This window comes from Pseudonaja textilis, chromosome 7 (genome assembly GCF_049901715.1).
Source record: "Pseudonaja textilis isolate UNSWEBS1 chromosome 7, rPseTex1.2, whole genome shotgun sequence".
In the NCBI taxonomy this organism is placed as follows: Eukaryota; Metazoa; Chordata; class Lepidosauria; order Squamata; family Elapidae; genus Pseudonaja; species Pseudonaja textilis.
This window is the reverse complement of record NC_141996.1, coordinates 3,199,823-3,215,881: the sequence shown is the minus strand read 5'-3', so window position 1 is coordinate 3,215,881 and position 16,059 is coordinate 3,199,823. Positions and strand designations below refer to the sequence as shown.

Genomic DNA, 16,059 nt, shown 5'->3' with positions numbered 1-16,059 from the left:
GGGAGGAATTCTGGGAGTTGGAAGTCCGCAAGTCTTAAACTTGCCAAGATTGGAGTCTCCCAATTTAGTCCACTTCCCAATTTGGCCTGCAACCCAGAATCACAGCCAGCCGTGGACTTCACTCCCAGATTCCCATGCTGGCAGGGAGGAATGGGTTGGTCCAAGCTTATGCCAGGCCCAACCACCCAATTTGGATGCAATAAATGCTCAGGGCCTCTTACAGTGCCCCAAACCCACTGAAATTCACAAATGCCATACAGGCCGTTCTCGATCTCCAACCATTTTCTGGTGATCGTTTTTCACTTACAACCACTGAGGCCTCCCCTTGGTCACATGATCAAAATTTGGGTACTTGGCAACTGATTCATACTTAGGACGGTTGCAGCATCCGGGGGGTTACATGGTCCCCTTTTGCGACTTTCTCGCAGGCAAAAGCCAGATTCACTTAACAACTGGGTTACTAACTTATCCACTGCAGTGATTCCCTTAACACCTGTGGCAAGAAAAGTCGTAAAATGGGACCGAACTCACTCAGTAACAAACGTTTTTGGGCTCAGTTGTGTAACAAACCCAGGGAGTCGTCCAAGTCCTACTTATATCTCTCATTTTCCTTACGTTCATGCACAAAATTTTAATAAGGAGACGGAAGCTTAAGCATTCAGCAGCTAAGTCTTGCAAAATGTCTAAAAACCAATTCCATTACATCCCGTTGGTCGGCTTTAAAGAGATAACATAATCCCTCACTATCAGCACAGCCAGAAAAACTTAAATGTTTCTCCTTAAAAAAAGGCCTTCGGTGCCTATTTCATCATATTCCACCTGAGTCAACAACGATCACTTGCCAGCTCTTAATCAAGAATGCTACAGGATGAAAGCTTCTCCCAAAAATGAAATTCTTGTACTCCACATCGATTTAATAAATATTGACAAAGCCAACCTGCAACGAAAGAATACATCTGCTCCTGTTCTAATAATGTAATCGGTTTTCTAAAATAGTTTTTACTTTTAATAAATTTTACTCATCTATTTTTTTTTTAAAAAAATGTATTTCTTCCCTGCTTTTAAAGAGAGAAAAAATAAAGATATCCCCAAGATGAGTTAGCCTGCTATGCCACTGTTTTAGCATGCAGAAATCTTCCCTTGCTATGTTTACAAGGCTAGGATCCCCTGGTGCCTACCAGCATCCATCGGTATCCATCTGGCTAGCGCCCTGTCATGTTGTGAGAGTTGAGGGCTGTTTGGAAACTGAAAGAGTATTTGCGTGTGAGCAAGGAGACAGCAAGGAGCCTGGGCGTGGCTTAGCTCAACTGTTTTGTACTAAAGCTGCTTGGTGCTGTGAAACTGAAACCATCCTCTCCTCTGTGTTTTGCATTTGGAAGAGATTTCTTTCCAGGTGGGGAAAACTCCTTAGCATTATAGCATGTTAATAATAATAATAATAATAATAGTAATAATAATAATAATAATAATATAGGAAATACTCTAAATGCTCTGATGGCCGTTTCAAAATATCCTTTCTTAGTGAGCCCCTAGAAGCCAAGAGGAACGTATAGGCCAAATTTCAAGTTTGTAGGCTTTATGGTTCTGGAGATTTTGTGATGATGTGTGAGGGCTGTTTTGCATTTATACAGTATTATATGTATAAATTAACCCAACTTCCAAGAATCCACCCCATTTGAGAGAGAGAAAAAATAGATATGTTTGTTTAGTTCTCTCTTCGGGAGAACTCAACCTTTGGCAATGCGTTTGGACAATGTTAGTTTTCTGCAGGCTTCCAAACCAGAAAGAAATGACACGTTATTTCTCTAGAACTCTTGCAGAAACGGAAAAAGTAGACTACGCACAATCTTTGCAAAGGCCGAGGAAAACACAGAAGATGGGGAAAATAAATAAAATAAAAGGCCCAGGGCAAAAGTTATACCGGTAGTCCTCGATATACGACCCTAACAGACCCCCCAAAAAAATTTCTGTTCAATGAGACATTGGTCAAGCCAGCTTTGTCCCGCTTTACCCCCTTTTCTGGCCACCGTTGCTAAGTGAAGCCCTGCAGATGTGAAGTTAGACACACGGTCATTAAATGAATCCGGTCACCAAAGGGGAACCACATGGGCACGGCAACCATCATTAAGTATAAGTCCAAGCTTGAGCTGATATACCGTAAGAAGGATAAGCTGGAGCTGATTTTATCCAGACTCTTCTCTCCCAATCTCTGCATAAAACAGAATAGAATGCAGAGTTGAAAGGGACCTTGTAGGTCATCTAGTCCAACCCCTTGCCCGAGCAGGAGACCCTACACCATTTCTGACAAATAAGACACATCTAGTTCCCTCAGTCATTCATCATCGTAGTCAGGGATTAAATAGCAGGTAACTCATTGCAAAAAGCAAAACGAAAACACACTAAGCTCTGTCACCTTAAACAACCTTCTCCCTCTTAATCGTGGTTTGCTTTTTTGTTTTGTTTTTGCAGCAATAGAGAGAAGCAAACCAAAACCAGACAATCACAAAATTGCCAAGAGGGGGTTGTACGTTAGCAACACGAGGGCAAAGGCCTCGCAACGCTACAGAGACGGGTTCACCGAGAGGAGATCCCAGCTTCAAGGCACGTGATCTAATCCGGATCTAATCCACATGGCAGTGCACGGATGGGAAAATCTGCCCCATACGTTTCCACCCGGGGTGGGATTCAACCGGTGTTACTACTGGTTCGGTGACTGTTTTCCCCTGATCCCGGGACACTGCAACCGTCATAAGTGTGAGTCAGTCGCCAAGCATCCGAATTTTGTTCCCACACGGATGTTGCAAAAGTGTGAAAAAACAGTCGTGAGTCACTTTTTTTCAGTGTTGTTGTAACTTTGAACGGTCACTAAACAAATAGTTGTAAGTTGAGGATTCTCTGGACCTGTTTAATTGGTCCCAGACTAGTCTTCCAATCCATTTTCTCTCCTTTAAGCTGGTTTCTGTATAAAACCACATATAAATCCACATCTCCTTACGATACCTTACTCCAAACTCTGTCGGGAGGCTTTAATTACCTGTAATCAAACTTTGGTGAAAAAATTTAAAGGAAAAAGGCCTCGATGAACAGCCAAGAGAGAGAGAGAAAAAAGACAAACTTCCTGCCTGGGTTATTAACCATGTTCCCATACCTTACACAGTAATACATTATTTGAGTTTCTGTTTGGAAAATTAGTCACAGAACTATTTGGGATCAAGGTGTGTGACTTTCAACAATTGCGCAATTAAAAGTGGACCCTGGACAAGACGGGTGAATATAATGGTGCTTGAGATCCATAATGTTTTGCTGCGTTTTGCCTGCTCTGAGGTTACACAATGTTCTCCCAAATGATGTTATTAATATTAAACAGAAGCTCAAATAGCTCTGGGGCTTTAGAATTCAAACAGACAAGGTTGTGCCACAGAACAGCCCAGATTTAACCATTGTTAATTTTCCTGGCAGCATGGATGAATCAACTCCCAGAATCCCCTAGCAACCATGGACGGACTTCAACTCCCAGAATCCCGCAGCCGGCATGGACGGACTTCAACTCCCAGAATCCTCCAGCCAGCATGAGTGAACTCCAACTCCCAGAATCTCCCAGCCAGCATGGATGTACTTCAACTCCCAGAATCCCCCAGCCAGTATGGATGGACTTCAACTCCCAGAATCCCCCAGCCAGCATGGATGGACTTCAACTCCCAGAATCCCACAGACAGCATGGATGGACTTCAACTCCCAGAATCCCGCAGCCAGCATGGATGGACTTCAGCTCCCAGAGTTCCCCAGTCAGCATGGGTGGACTTCAACTCCCAGAATCCCCCAGCCAGCCATGGATGGAGCTAAAATCCACCCATCTTAAAATTGCCAAGGTAGAGAAAGTTGCTTTAAAGCCCAAAAAGCAAACTTCACTGTAAAAACTGAAGTTGTTTTTTTTTAAAAAATGAGGATTTTTAAAGCACCTTCATTTTTCATGCACTTTCTTTTCTATAGCATCCAATCCTCATTTTTACAGAAAACTGTCTACCCCTAAAACGATAGCAGTCTTCCAATATTTGAGGGGCCGCCCCAAAGAAGAGGGGGCCCATCTATTCTCCAAAGCCCCTGAAGGCAGGACAAGAAACAATGGATGGAAATTAATCAAGGAGAGAAGCAACCTGGAATTAAGGAGAAACTTCCTAAAAGTGAGAATGATTAACCAGTAGAACTACTTGCCACCAGAAGTTGTGGGTGCTTCATCCTTGAAGGTTTTTAGGAAGAGATTAGACAGCCAGTTGTCTGAAATGGTATGGGGTCTCCTGCTTGAGAAGGGGGTTGGACTAGTAGACCTTTGAGGTCCCTTCCAACTCTATTCTGATTGAAAAACTGCCAGTAACAATCTGGTGGTTTTAATTGTCTTTTTGGCTCCCCTATTTCCCACACCCCCATAAAAACCCCACCCAGGAAGGAAGACAGGATGTGCAGGATCAGCCATAAATCAAAATAAAACACGGCCTTCCCCTAAAAATAGAAGCATTTCCAATCCGGAGGGCTAATTATTTTTTCCATGGGGAAAGAGGCCATATGGCTGAGCCGTGAAATCCTCTTTTTGCAACCAAGAGGTAGGAGGGAAAAAGGAGAAGAGTGGATTTTCTGACAAAACATCGCCCAGCGTGGGAATCTACGGCCCGAGAGATCCAGGCAGCGAGGTTGGTGGATCTGGGGGATAAAAAGTCTCCTAAATTCAGGAAGTCCTCGACTTAGAACAGTTCATTTAGTGACACAAAACTGACTCACATGACTGTTTTTCACACTTATGACCCCATGTCAGAAATGGTGGAGCCGTGAGGGCGAACCTTTGGCTGGCGTACCACAGGCGGCACGCAGAGCCACTTGTAGGGGCAAACGTATCTCACTGCGCACGTGCACGCGTCACAACTGGTTTTTCGGCCTCCCGGGGGCTTGAGGAAAGCCTCTGCAGCCTTTGCAGGCCGAAAAATAGGCCGGTTTCATCACTTCTTGTATTTCTGGAAATAGGGGCCCATTTTTCGGCCTGCAAAGGCTGCAGAGGCTTCCCTCAAGTCTCTGGGAGCCGAAAATCAGCTGGGAGGCGCAGTACAGCTAAGGGGATGGCGGGGTGAGGCGGGAGATTGTGCGTCCATGCTCAGGGGGAATGCATTGCCTTCTGGGTGCTGGCACAATTTTTGGCACAGGAGCCCAAAAAGGTTGGCCACCACTGGTGTAGGGTCTCCTGCCTTGGCAGGGGGTTGGACTAGATGACCTACAAGGTCCCTTCCAACTCTGATTATTTGGTATCTGTTATGGTCATGCGATCACAATTCAGAGGCTTGGCAACTGGCAGGTACTTACGACTGTTTTTTACACTTATGAATGTTGCATTGTTCCCTATGGTCACCTGATCCAAATTCCGACCACTGGCAAGGGACTCGTACTTACGATGGTCGCAGTGTCGCCGGGGTCATGGTATCCCCTTTTGCAACCTTCTGGGAGCCCGATTCACTTAATGGCCGGGTTACTTCCTTAACAACACAGTGATTTCTTTAACGACTGCGGCCGGAAAGGTCATAAAATGGGACAAAACGTCACTTCACCGCCATCTTAGCAATGGATATTTTGGGCTCAACTGTGGTCGTATACCGAGGATGCACGCCGAGCACCCAAAACGTGATCGTGGGGGGCACCGCGATGGTCGTAAGTACGAGGATCCATCGTCAATTGCCTTTTCTTTTCTCCAGCACCGTTGTAGCTTTGAGCGGTCATTAAATGGTCGTAAATCAAGGACTTCCTGAATGCAACAGATGACCATTTAAGATTAGCCTGAAGATTACCCCAACATTTTTTTTCCCAGTAGCCAACTGTCATTGCAACTTGCAAGGAATGGATTAAGATATTGAAGAGGCTGTCAGCTGCACTTTTCCGGTATATTCTTCTTAATTAGCCTGATAAGGCTTCATTAATCCTGCTCAGGCTACCTGGAAGCAGCTAATTTAGGTTTTATCCCTTCGCACACACATACGCACACCTTTTTTTTTCCTTAGACACCAGATGGTTCTTAAACTCTGGGGAGGGAGAATGGAATAGGAATGAATATAGAATAGAATGGAAAATAGAAAAAGAATAGAAAATAGAATAGAAAAGAACATAGCAGAGAATAGAAGATAGAATAAAATCGAATATAGAATATAATGGAATAGAATATGAACACAAGGGAATATAGAACATAGAATTGAAGGTAGAAGATAGAGTAGAGAATATAAAATAGAGAATAGAATATAGAATAGAATAAGGAATAGAATAGAATATAGAATAGAATAGAATAGAATAGAATAGAATAGAATAGAATAGAATAAGGAATAGTATAGAATAGAATATAGAATTCACAGTCTTCTAGTGATTGGCTCAAAGTAATTCAGCCAGTTTTCATGGCTAAGGCGGGACTAGAACTCACAATCTCCTAGTGATTGGCTCAAAGTAATTCAGCCAGTTTTCATGGCTAAGGCGGGACTAGAACTCACAATCTCCTAGTGATTGGCTCAAAGTAATTCAGCCAGTTTTCATGGTTAAGGCGAGATTAGAACTCCCCATCTCCTGGTGATTTGACTCAAGACAAGACTGGAACTCACAGTCTCCTAATTTCTAACCTGGTGCCTTAACTGCTAGACCAAACTGCCTCTCCAAATGAAATCTTATTTAATTCAGATATCTAGGCACCTGGATCTCTGAAGCAAAATGTTTCTTTTCTGCAATTTCCAACATATTGCCTGCCATCTGGATGCATTCAAGGCCTTTCCTGTTTTCCGAGATATCCAAGGTTTTGTCTGGCTGAGACTGATAAAGCTATCAACTCTTCCTGTTCTCTGCTGTCCTTCAGAAATAATAATAATAATAATAATAATAATAATAATAATAATAATAATAATAATAATAATAATAATAATAATAATAATTCCTTACTAAGCTCAGCTCAGGGTCTAATAATGCAATATTCTGCATTGTTCCATTGAAATGAAAATAATTGGCCAACAACAATGGGGAAAACGCTGCTAAATCACCCCGGATTCACCTATATTTCTTTACATTTGCTCAAAGAAATGGGATTTATCCTAGAATTTATCAAAGCAGCTTTTCTTTACCATGGTATGCCATCTTTAAAAAGCATTCCTGATATTCCTTAATTTTGGCCGGAATTGTTTTCAGTAATTTTGCCTGTGCCAATTGGATCACCATAAAGTCGTAGGGGATAATTGCTGCTTTAAAAATAAATAAAAAAAACAATCCAAATTCTGATGAATCTTTGGGACCTTTTTTTTTCTTCATATTTTTGCACCGCAGAACGCAGGCAGTCCTCGACGTACGACCCCAATGGAGCTGAAAATTTCCGTTGTTAAGCGAGACATTTGTTAAAAGGGATTTTTTTTTTCCGACTTTTCTTGCCGCCGTTGGTTTAAAGGAATCGCTGCAATTGTTCACTTAGCAACGTGGCCGTTCAGTGAACCTGGCTTCCCCATTGACTTCGCTTATCAGAATGGTCTACGGTCTCCTGCCTGAGCAAGGGGTTTGGACTAGATGGCCTCCGGGGTCCCTTTCCGGCTCATTTCTGATTGATGGATTAATTTTTCAGTTCTGGCCGATTCCTGAATGCAAGACTCACTTTCCTGCAAGTGACAACAAAGTTATTCTATTCTATATTCTGTATTCTATATTGAAGGTGTGCTGGTTGTCCCCTTTAAAGCCCTTCGTGGCTTGGGTCCGGGTTATGTGAGGGACCATCTCTTGCCAGTGACATCCACCCGACCCATTAGAGCGGGGAGGGAGGAAATGCTGTGGATCCCACCCCTGAGGGAGATACACCTGGTGGGACCCAGAAGAAGGGCCTCCTCCGTGGTGGCTCCCTCTCTCTGGAACCTCATTTCCCCAGAGATTAGAATAGCCCCCTCACTAATACTATTCTGAAAGGCACTGACGGCCTGGTTTTGCCAGCGGACCTGGGGAACCCAGAGAGGGATGGTACCCATCAGATGGCTAGTGTGACCCGCTGTCATTGGGGTGGGAGGATGAGAGATGGTTTTTGATTTTTTGGGATGTTTTGGGGTTTTTTTTGTTTTCCCAAATTTTGTTCTATTGCACTTTACTAATTTGATTCTTTTTGTTAGGGTCTTTTTTAATTGTTTTTATTTTTATTTTTTGTTTTAAATATGGTTTTACGTTGTGTTGTTCTAAATCTATTTGCAGGTCTTCGTATATTGTGAGTTTTATATTATTATTATCGCTTTTATTCATTAAACATGAAAGTCAGTCAATTGAACATTTAAAAATATATCACAAATACCAGTGACTGGTGCTAATGGTTGATAAGGGTTGCCGCCAGCATCCTAGGTATCAAACTATTATTATTATTATTATTATTATTATTATTATTATTATTATTATTAACTCAACTGAACATTTAAAAATATATCACAAAATATCATTGACTGGTGCTGATGGTTGATAAGGGTTGCTGCCAGCATCTTAGGTATTAATCTATTATTATTATTATTATTATTATTATTATTATTATTATTATTATCTCAACTGAACATTTAAAAATATATCACAAAATATCATTGACTGGTGCTGATGATTGATTCGGGGTGCTTCCAGCATCTTAGTTATTAATTTAATAATAATAATAATAATAATAATAATAATAATATCTTAGATAGCTGCCCATCTCATTGAAGGCAACTTCAGTGGTGCACAACAAGGAGAGAAAACCACAACGTAGAAACTACACGTATAAAATTAAAAAAAAAAAATCCATTATTAATATAAAGCCTAAAACCCAAAGATACGAACCCTAAGTGTCAAGAGGCATCAAAAAATGGTCAGCTTAACAATAGAACCATCTCAGGTACCGCAGGTATTATAAATTGTGAGAGGTTTATAAGGAATAATATAGGAAACATTGATTTTAGTTTAAACGAACATGTACTATGGCATCAGAGTGAGATCAAGGCAGAAACAGATCTACTGCTCATTTCAGCTTAAACAGCGATCGATGATCTATTGTGGGAACGAAAGTTGGGATATTAAAACCACAAATTCGTATTTTGTCCGGCTTAGGAGCTCCGCCTTCAATCGGTTTGATAAGGGAGCATTTATTAGTAAGAATTACCCACTATATTTTATTTTATTCTATTCTATATTCTATTCTATATTCTATTCTATATTTTATTTTATTTTATTCTATATTCTATTCTATATTCATTCAGCCGAATTATCCAAGCGAAAGGGTTGCTGGCATCCATATGAACTTTGTTTAGAATTTTATGTAGGCTGCAAAGTTTTCAGGCACTAGATTTTGCACAGGTCTAACACCTTAATATCACATTTTCGAATAGTCAGAAAACCTAAATATGTGGGATACATATTGTATCCCACATATTCTACCCTTTGACTATACTATTGACTATACTATTACATCCTTTGACTATACTATACTATTAAGTGTTATACCTATGATTCTTGACGAATGTATTTTTATGAACACTGAGAGCATTTGCACCAAAACAAATTCCTTGTGTGTCCAATCACACTTGGCCAATTAAGAATTCTATTCTCTATTCTATTCTCTCTTCTATTCTATTCTCTCTTCTCTTCTCTATTTTATTTTATTCTATTCTCTATTCTATTCTATATTCTATTCTATATTCTATTCTCTCTTCTATTCTCTCTTCTATTCTCTTCTCTCTTCTATTCTCTATTTTATTTTATTCTATTCTCTATTTTATTTTATCCTATTCTATATTCTATTCTATATTTATTTTATTCTATTCTATATTCTATTCTATATTTTATTTTATTTTATTCTATATTCTATTCTATTCTATATTCTATTTTATTCTATATTTCTCTTCTCTCCTCTCATTCTATTCTATTCTTTTATCTCTTGTTTTTCCCAGCCTTCCCCCCGCCCCCTTGTCTAACAATGATTTCTATTAAAGCCATTTGCTAACAGATAATACCAGTTATCAAGTTTAGAAGGCATCAGGCAGTCCTTGACTTATGAACACAATCAGGACCATAATCACAACCAACTTCCATAACCGAGCAGTGCGGTCTTGAAGTAAATCACCGTATGACCACACACATTTTACCACCTTTGGTGCTGCTGTCATTGAACACGTCCTACGGTTGTTAAAGGCAGCTTTTCCCAAGGACTTATCAGAAGTCAGATGGAAACTTGGGTGTGTAGCCTTGCATGGGGGGGACACAAGGACCTACACAACCATGAGAACCCCCCCCTTGCATCTGTACAGGTTACCCTGTACTTACAACAGTTCATTTAGTGACTGCTCGAAGTTACAACGGCGCTGAAAAAAAGGACCATTTTTCACACAACTGTTGTGGCATCCCCATAGTCACGTGATCAAAATCTAGATGGTAAGTAAGCAATGAACTCATAGTTATGACCGTTGCCATATATCAGGATCACGCGGTCCCCCTTTGCGACCTTCTAACCAGCAAAGCCAACGGGAGAAGATAGATTCACTTAACGACCGTGGGACTAACTTGCAACAGCGGCAACTCATTTTAACAACGGTGGTCAGAAAGGTCGTTAAAAACAGGGCCAAACTCACTTAACGAATGTCTCGCTTAAGGATAGGGAGGTTGGTTTATTGAAGGGAAAAAAGAAAAACGCCACCAATTTTAGTTTTCGATTAAACTAAACTTTGGGGTTTTTTGTTTTTTTTCAATAAACCAACCTTTCTGTTAAAGCAAACTAAATTTTTTTTTTTTGAACCAAGAACAGACGGGTTGAGCTGAATTGTGGTCATAAGTCAATCCTATCAGTATAGGATTGCAAGGAAATATATATTACTCCAGGGAGGACTGAGGGCAGCACTTTGAATGATTTCAATTCAATCCATGGAGTAAAGACTCAGGGAGGGGAACTGTTTAATTTTGGATACTCGTTGGATCTGCAAAATCCTTAAGAGCTTAGTGACTTTTGCAACTGGACTAGTGTGGCACTTAATAACCTGTTTCCCCCCAAATACGACCTACTCTGAAAGTAAGTTCTAGCTTGATTTTTACACGTGCACCTAATATAAGCCCTAACCCCAAAAATAAGCCCTAATTAGGACCCTACCCACTGCAGAGTGGATGGGTATAAATTAAGCTAGGATGGGAATGGGTGGAGCTGCCCTACTACTTACAGTTGTAGCCAGGCCTCGCACACCCCAACACCTGTCTTGCCGGCCCATTTCTTCTGCCTCCGGCAAGGCTGGCCAGGCTTTCCTGAAGGCCTCTGGAGCTGAGAACAAAGCTCTGGATCGATCCAGAGGTCTCTTATTTGCTGCAGAGGCCTTCAGGAAAGCCTTGCAGGCCGCAGTAGTTCCTGAAGGCCTCTGGTAGCGAAAAGGAGGCCAGGGATGACGTGCGCAAGTGAGGTTAGTCAGTGGATGACGTCCCCCGAAAATAAGACCTGGTGCCTTTTTTTTGGTGGCAAAAATATATAAGACAGGGTCTCATTTTTGGGAAAACATAGTATCTCATTTAACGCTGAAACAACATTTCCTTTTCCACCCAGAACAATTCCTAGAAGTAGTTTCAAAATCCTCACACTGAAAAAGAAAAATAATAATTTGGAGCTCAATAGATCCACAAACAGTTTGCACATATAAACCATCATGAAGTGTAACTATCTAATGCGTGTGAACCTAGCCATTATTCTTCAACCAGCTCCGTATGACTTTGTTCTGACTTTGTTTAAACCGACTTTGTTTAAGCTCTTAAGGGGGGAAGAAAAGATGCAGATTTTTGGAGCCGCTGAAATTCAGAACCAAACTGAATTTAGCCATCCAGGTTAGACAGAATATTAAATGCAGCTGAGCAGAAGACCACAGCCAAGGCTCAACTATCTTAACCATGGTTTATTAATAAGCCACACATCCAGGGCCCAAACACAGTCTGTACACACACAACGTCAGTATCCTAAACACCCTTTACACACCAAGGTGAAAGTAATTGTACAACTCGGCAGTATTCTTGCCAACACAACACAAAGGCCTTGCCCCGAAAATACAATTTCTTTTGTTTTTCTGGTTTTTTTACTTTTAACTTTTTACATTGTTCTCTTCTTTAACTTTAGGGTTTTTTTTTGCTATCCTGTCTTTCTCACCCAAGATGGATTTATTTTTTTATTCCCCGCAATATCAGCTCGGTGCTGTCACTTTAAAAAGAGGGGTTTTTTTCCCAAAAAGTTTTTAATTTTTTTAATTTTTATACATCTCTTTACATGAGCAACGTGGTTCCAGATTACAACACTTTTACATAATCATACTTTCATTTCCACCAATCTTATATAATACAATATCTCATATCATTATCCATTTTGCTTATCTTTAAATAAATTTCCATTTTATATTTCAATTCATTAATTCAATATCAATATCATTTCATCCAAATGTAGATTCCCAGTTCTTTATTCCCTATTATTTCCATTTTTAGCTTACCACCTATTTTATTTTACATTATACAACATTCTTGTCCTTAATTTTCCCCTAAGCCAATTATATAATAAACAATCTAAAGCAAGAATAAAACAAAATCAATATACAGTATTTAGGATCCACATGGTATATCCCATCAATCTAGCTAATGTAATAATTCATTCCCCAACTATAAGCATATTAACATTAAGTAATCAGCTGTATATTTTAAGACATGTATATTTTAAGGTATCCCTCACCCCTAGAATTGCTGGGATGACTTCCTAATATATCTCATTTCATCTTAACTTGTCTACTTTGAAAAGAGTTTTAATATGGAATTATCTTTTAATATATCTTGGCAGCTTGGATGGTGGGTGGGGAATTCTGGGAGTTGAAGTCCACCCATTCTTCCAAGCGGCCAAGGTTTAAAAAGAAAAAAGAAATTGTGCAACATCATCCAGGTCAGCCTAATACTATCCTGACCTTAAGGGATGATTTCCTGGTTTTTTTTTTCCATAATCCTAGAATTGAAAAGCCAGGTTCACTGCTGCAACTGTGCAATTATCCCACCTATTTAATTCTCCTCCAAACAAGGGGGGGGGGGGATAAAAGAGCTAAGCAGGCAGTTTTCCTGGCTTCCTGGAAAACTTTGTAGGAACAAGCTGTTATTTAATTTTGACCCTCAAGGCTGTCATTAAAGAGCCAGAAAGGAGAAGAAGAAGAAGAAGAAAAAATAAAATAAAAACACAAATAACATTTGCAGCCTTTTTTTACTTTCTGCCTGTAACCAGGTGTAATATAATAACTAACCAGCACAAATAGAGAAACCAAACCATGGTTTATTATAATACAATTCCAGCCCAGGGATTGGCAGGTTGGAAGTTGGGGGCGCTTTGAGCCGCATAACACAACAACAACAACGCAACCTCACTTTCTCTTTCCAGCAGCCCCCCCGCCCCCCCTTAAAAAAACCCAAGGAAGCCCCTCAGTCCCAATGTCTTTGCGAAGCCATTCCAAAGAGGCCAGGACTACAACTCCCATCCGTCCCAGCTGGGGGAGCATGGGGAGTCGAAGCCTCCCCTTTTGCAGAGGGGCGGGGGCTCGGTGTTTCCTCCCCACCCCCACTTCTCTGTCAGAACTCGGGTCTCCTTTGCAGACGTTTCCCGACCCCTAAAACTCGGCAACCAGGCCCGGGGCGCCTTTGCAACCGGGCGCCCGCGGGCGCCAACTTGGGCGCTCCGCTACAAAGTCCAGGAAAAGACCCCCCCCCCCAAAAACCGGGGTGCAATCCTTCAAAGGGGCTCCCCAAAGGTCCTGTAGTCCCACCCCCACCCCCAAAAAAACTCCTTCCACCTGGCCCTACCTCCGCTGCAAGGCACAGGAGCCATCCCAGGCTGGCTGTCCCCCCTCCCCGGTCAATTGGCCACCCGAGGGGCGCTGGGCTGGGAGAAGCCCCCCGGGGGCTTGCACCGAGCCGAGCCTCCCCTTCCCCTTCCCGCGTGGCTAGGAAACTCCCGTGACCTTCTTCCCCGCGGGGGCTTACCTGGTGCGCGGAGAGCCGGACTCCGCCCGCCCGTCCTCTCTCTCTCTCTCTCTCTCCGGCCGCTTGTGTAACCCCGGCGGGCCGGGCAAGCAAGGAAGCCGGCGGGGAGCGTTGGAAAGAGCCCGGCGGGCGAAGGAGCAGCGTGCAAAAGAGCAAACCGGGTTGCAAGGCGACGGAACCGGCGGCGCTTTCAATCTCTCTCTGCCCGGCGGGGCTCCCGGGGACGCTGGGCGGCCGGTTTGCGGGCAGCTCGCCTGGCCGCTTCTGCTCCGCGCAGGGAAGAAGGGAAGGGAAGGGAAGGGAAGGCGAGGCGGAGCTACCCGCAGGAGGGACCCGCCCAAGCGACGCAACCCGGCCGCCCGGAGGAGGCTTCCCCGCGGTTGCCGGGCGAGGCTTCAAGCTCCGGCACCGGCGCCCGGACGGAGGGTCGAAAGCGGAGCCGCTCGGCGGGACCTGCCCGCCTTTTCGGCTGGAGCGCAGAAAGCGGGGGCGGGGGGAAAACGTCGACCCGGCCTCGCCTCTTGTCCCAACCCGGCTGGGATGGAGGGTCTTGGGGAGACCCGGGTTGGGGCTCTATTTCTCGGCTTGCCTGAGACCCCCGGGCTCCCCTCCACTAGCCCGCCCAGGGAGCCGAGAGATCTGGGACGGGGTGGCAGAGACCCCCCCCCTTGGAAGGCGCCTCTACACCTGGGAAAAGAGAGAGGGAGAGAGAGAGAGGAGGGATGGATGGATGGGTGGTGGAAAGACAGGAGACAGGTTGGTAGGAGAAATGGGCGAGAGAGAGAGAGAGAGAGAAAATAGAACTAGAGAGATAGAAAGGGATGATAAATAGATGGTTGATACATAGGATAGAGAGAAAGATGATAGAAGGAAGGAGAGATTGGAGGGGAGTAGAAGAAACAGGTGAGAGGGAGAGAGAGAGAGAATAGAACTAGAGAGATAGAAAGGGATAATAAATAGATGGTTGATACATAGGAGAGGGATAGAGAGAAAGATGATAGAAGGAAGGAGAGATTGGAGGGGAGTAGAAGAAACAGGTGAGAGAGAGAGAGAGAGAGAGAAGAAATAGGGATGATAAATTGATAGTTGATACATAGAGATAGAAAGAGATGATAGAAGGAAGGAGAGATTGGAGGGGAGGAGGAGAAACAGGTATGAGAGAGAGAGAGTAAAAATAGAAAGGGATGATTAAATAGATGGTTGATACATAGGAGAGGGATAGAGAGAAAGACGATAGAAGGAAGGAGATAAGAGGAGAGGGGAGTAGGAGAAACAGGAGAGAGAGAGAGAAAGAGGAAATAGGGATGATAAATTGATAGTTGATACATAGGAGAGAGAGAGATGATAGAAAGAAGAGATAAGAGAGGAGAGATATCTGATGGATGGAGAGAGAGAGACAGAGATTAGAGAGAGATGAATGGAAAGATAAATGGATGAAAGCAGATAAGAGGAGAGAGAGAGAGAGATGATGGAGAGAGAAAGAGACAATAGAGAGAGATGAGAGAGATGAAAGATAGATGGATGAAAGGAAAGAAATAGATGATAAAGATAATAGATGATAGAGATGGATGCATAGGTGTAGATAGTGAGGGATAGATAAATAGATAGGATAGATAGGTAGGTAGATAGGTAGATATTGATGGGTGGGTGGATAGATGGACGGATGGACGGACAGATATAGATACTCAGGGATGATGGGATAGATATAGGTGGGTGGGCGAATGGATTGATAGATGTAGATACTGAGAGAGGTAGGTAGGTAGGTAGGTAGGTAGATAGATAGATAGATAGATAGATAGATAGATAGATAGATAGATAAGGAGAGGAGGGAAGGATGGAGAGAGAAAGACGCAATAATAGAGCAATGAAATGAAAGAGATGGATGAAAGGAGATAAGAGAAATAGATTAGATAGATAGATAGATAGATAGATAGATAGATAGATAGATAGATAGATAGATAGATAGATAGATAGATAGATAGATAGATAGATAGATGGATAGAGAGAGAGAGAGATAGAGGATAGAAATAGATGTTTAAT

The 16,059-nt window shown here is 42.5% G+C and overlaps 1 protein-coding gene across 5 annotated transcripts in view; it reads right to left on the bottom strand.

The window, feature by feature from the left end:
• LOC113450166 (glycerophosphodiester phosphodiesterase 2) overlaps positions 1 to 14,311 on the bottom strand; it is a 121,671-nt gene extending 107,360 nt beyond the window's left edge. For 3 of the 5 annotated variants that reach the window (XM_087937813.1, XM_087937818.1, XM_026721322.2), the window contains exon 1: positions 14,020 to 14,311. The gene's annotated coding sequence lies outside the window, so the exon portion shown is untranslated. Of the gene's footprint in view, positions 1 to 13,839; positions 13,864 to 14,019 lie in introns of those variants that run through there. The other 2 variants (XM_087937817.1, XM_087937814.1) reach the window with 2 other exon arrangements.
• Positions 14,312 to 16,059: the final 1,748 nt, after the last annotated feature.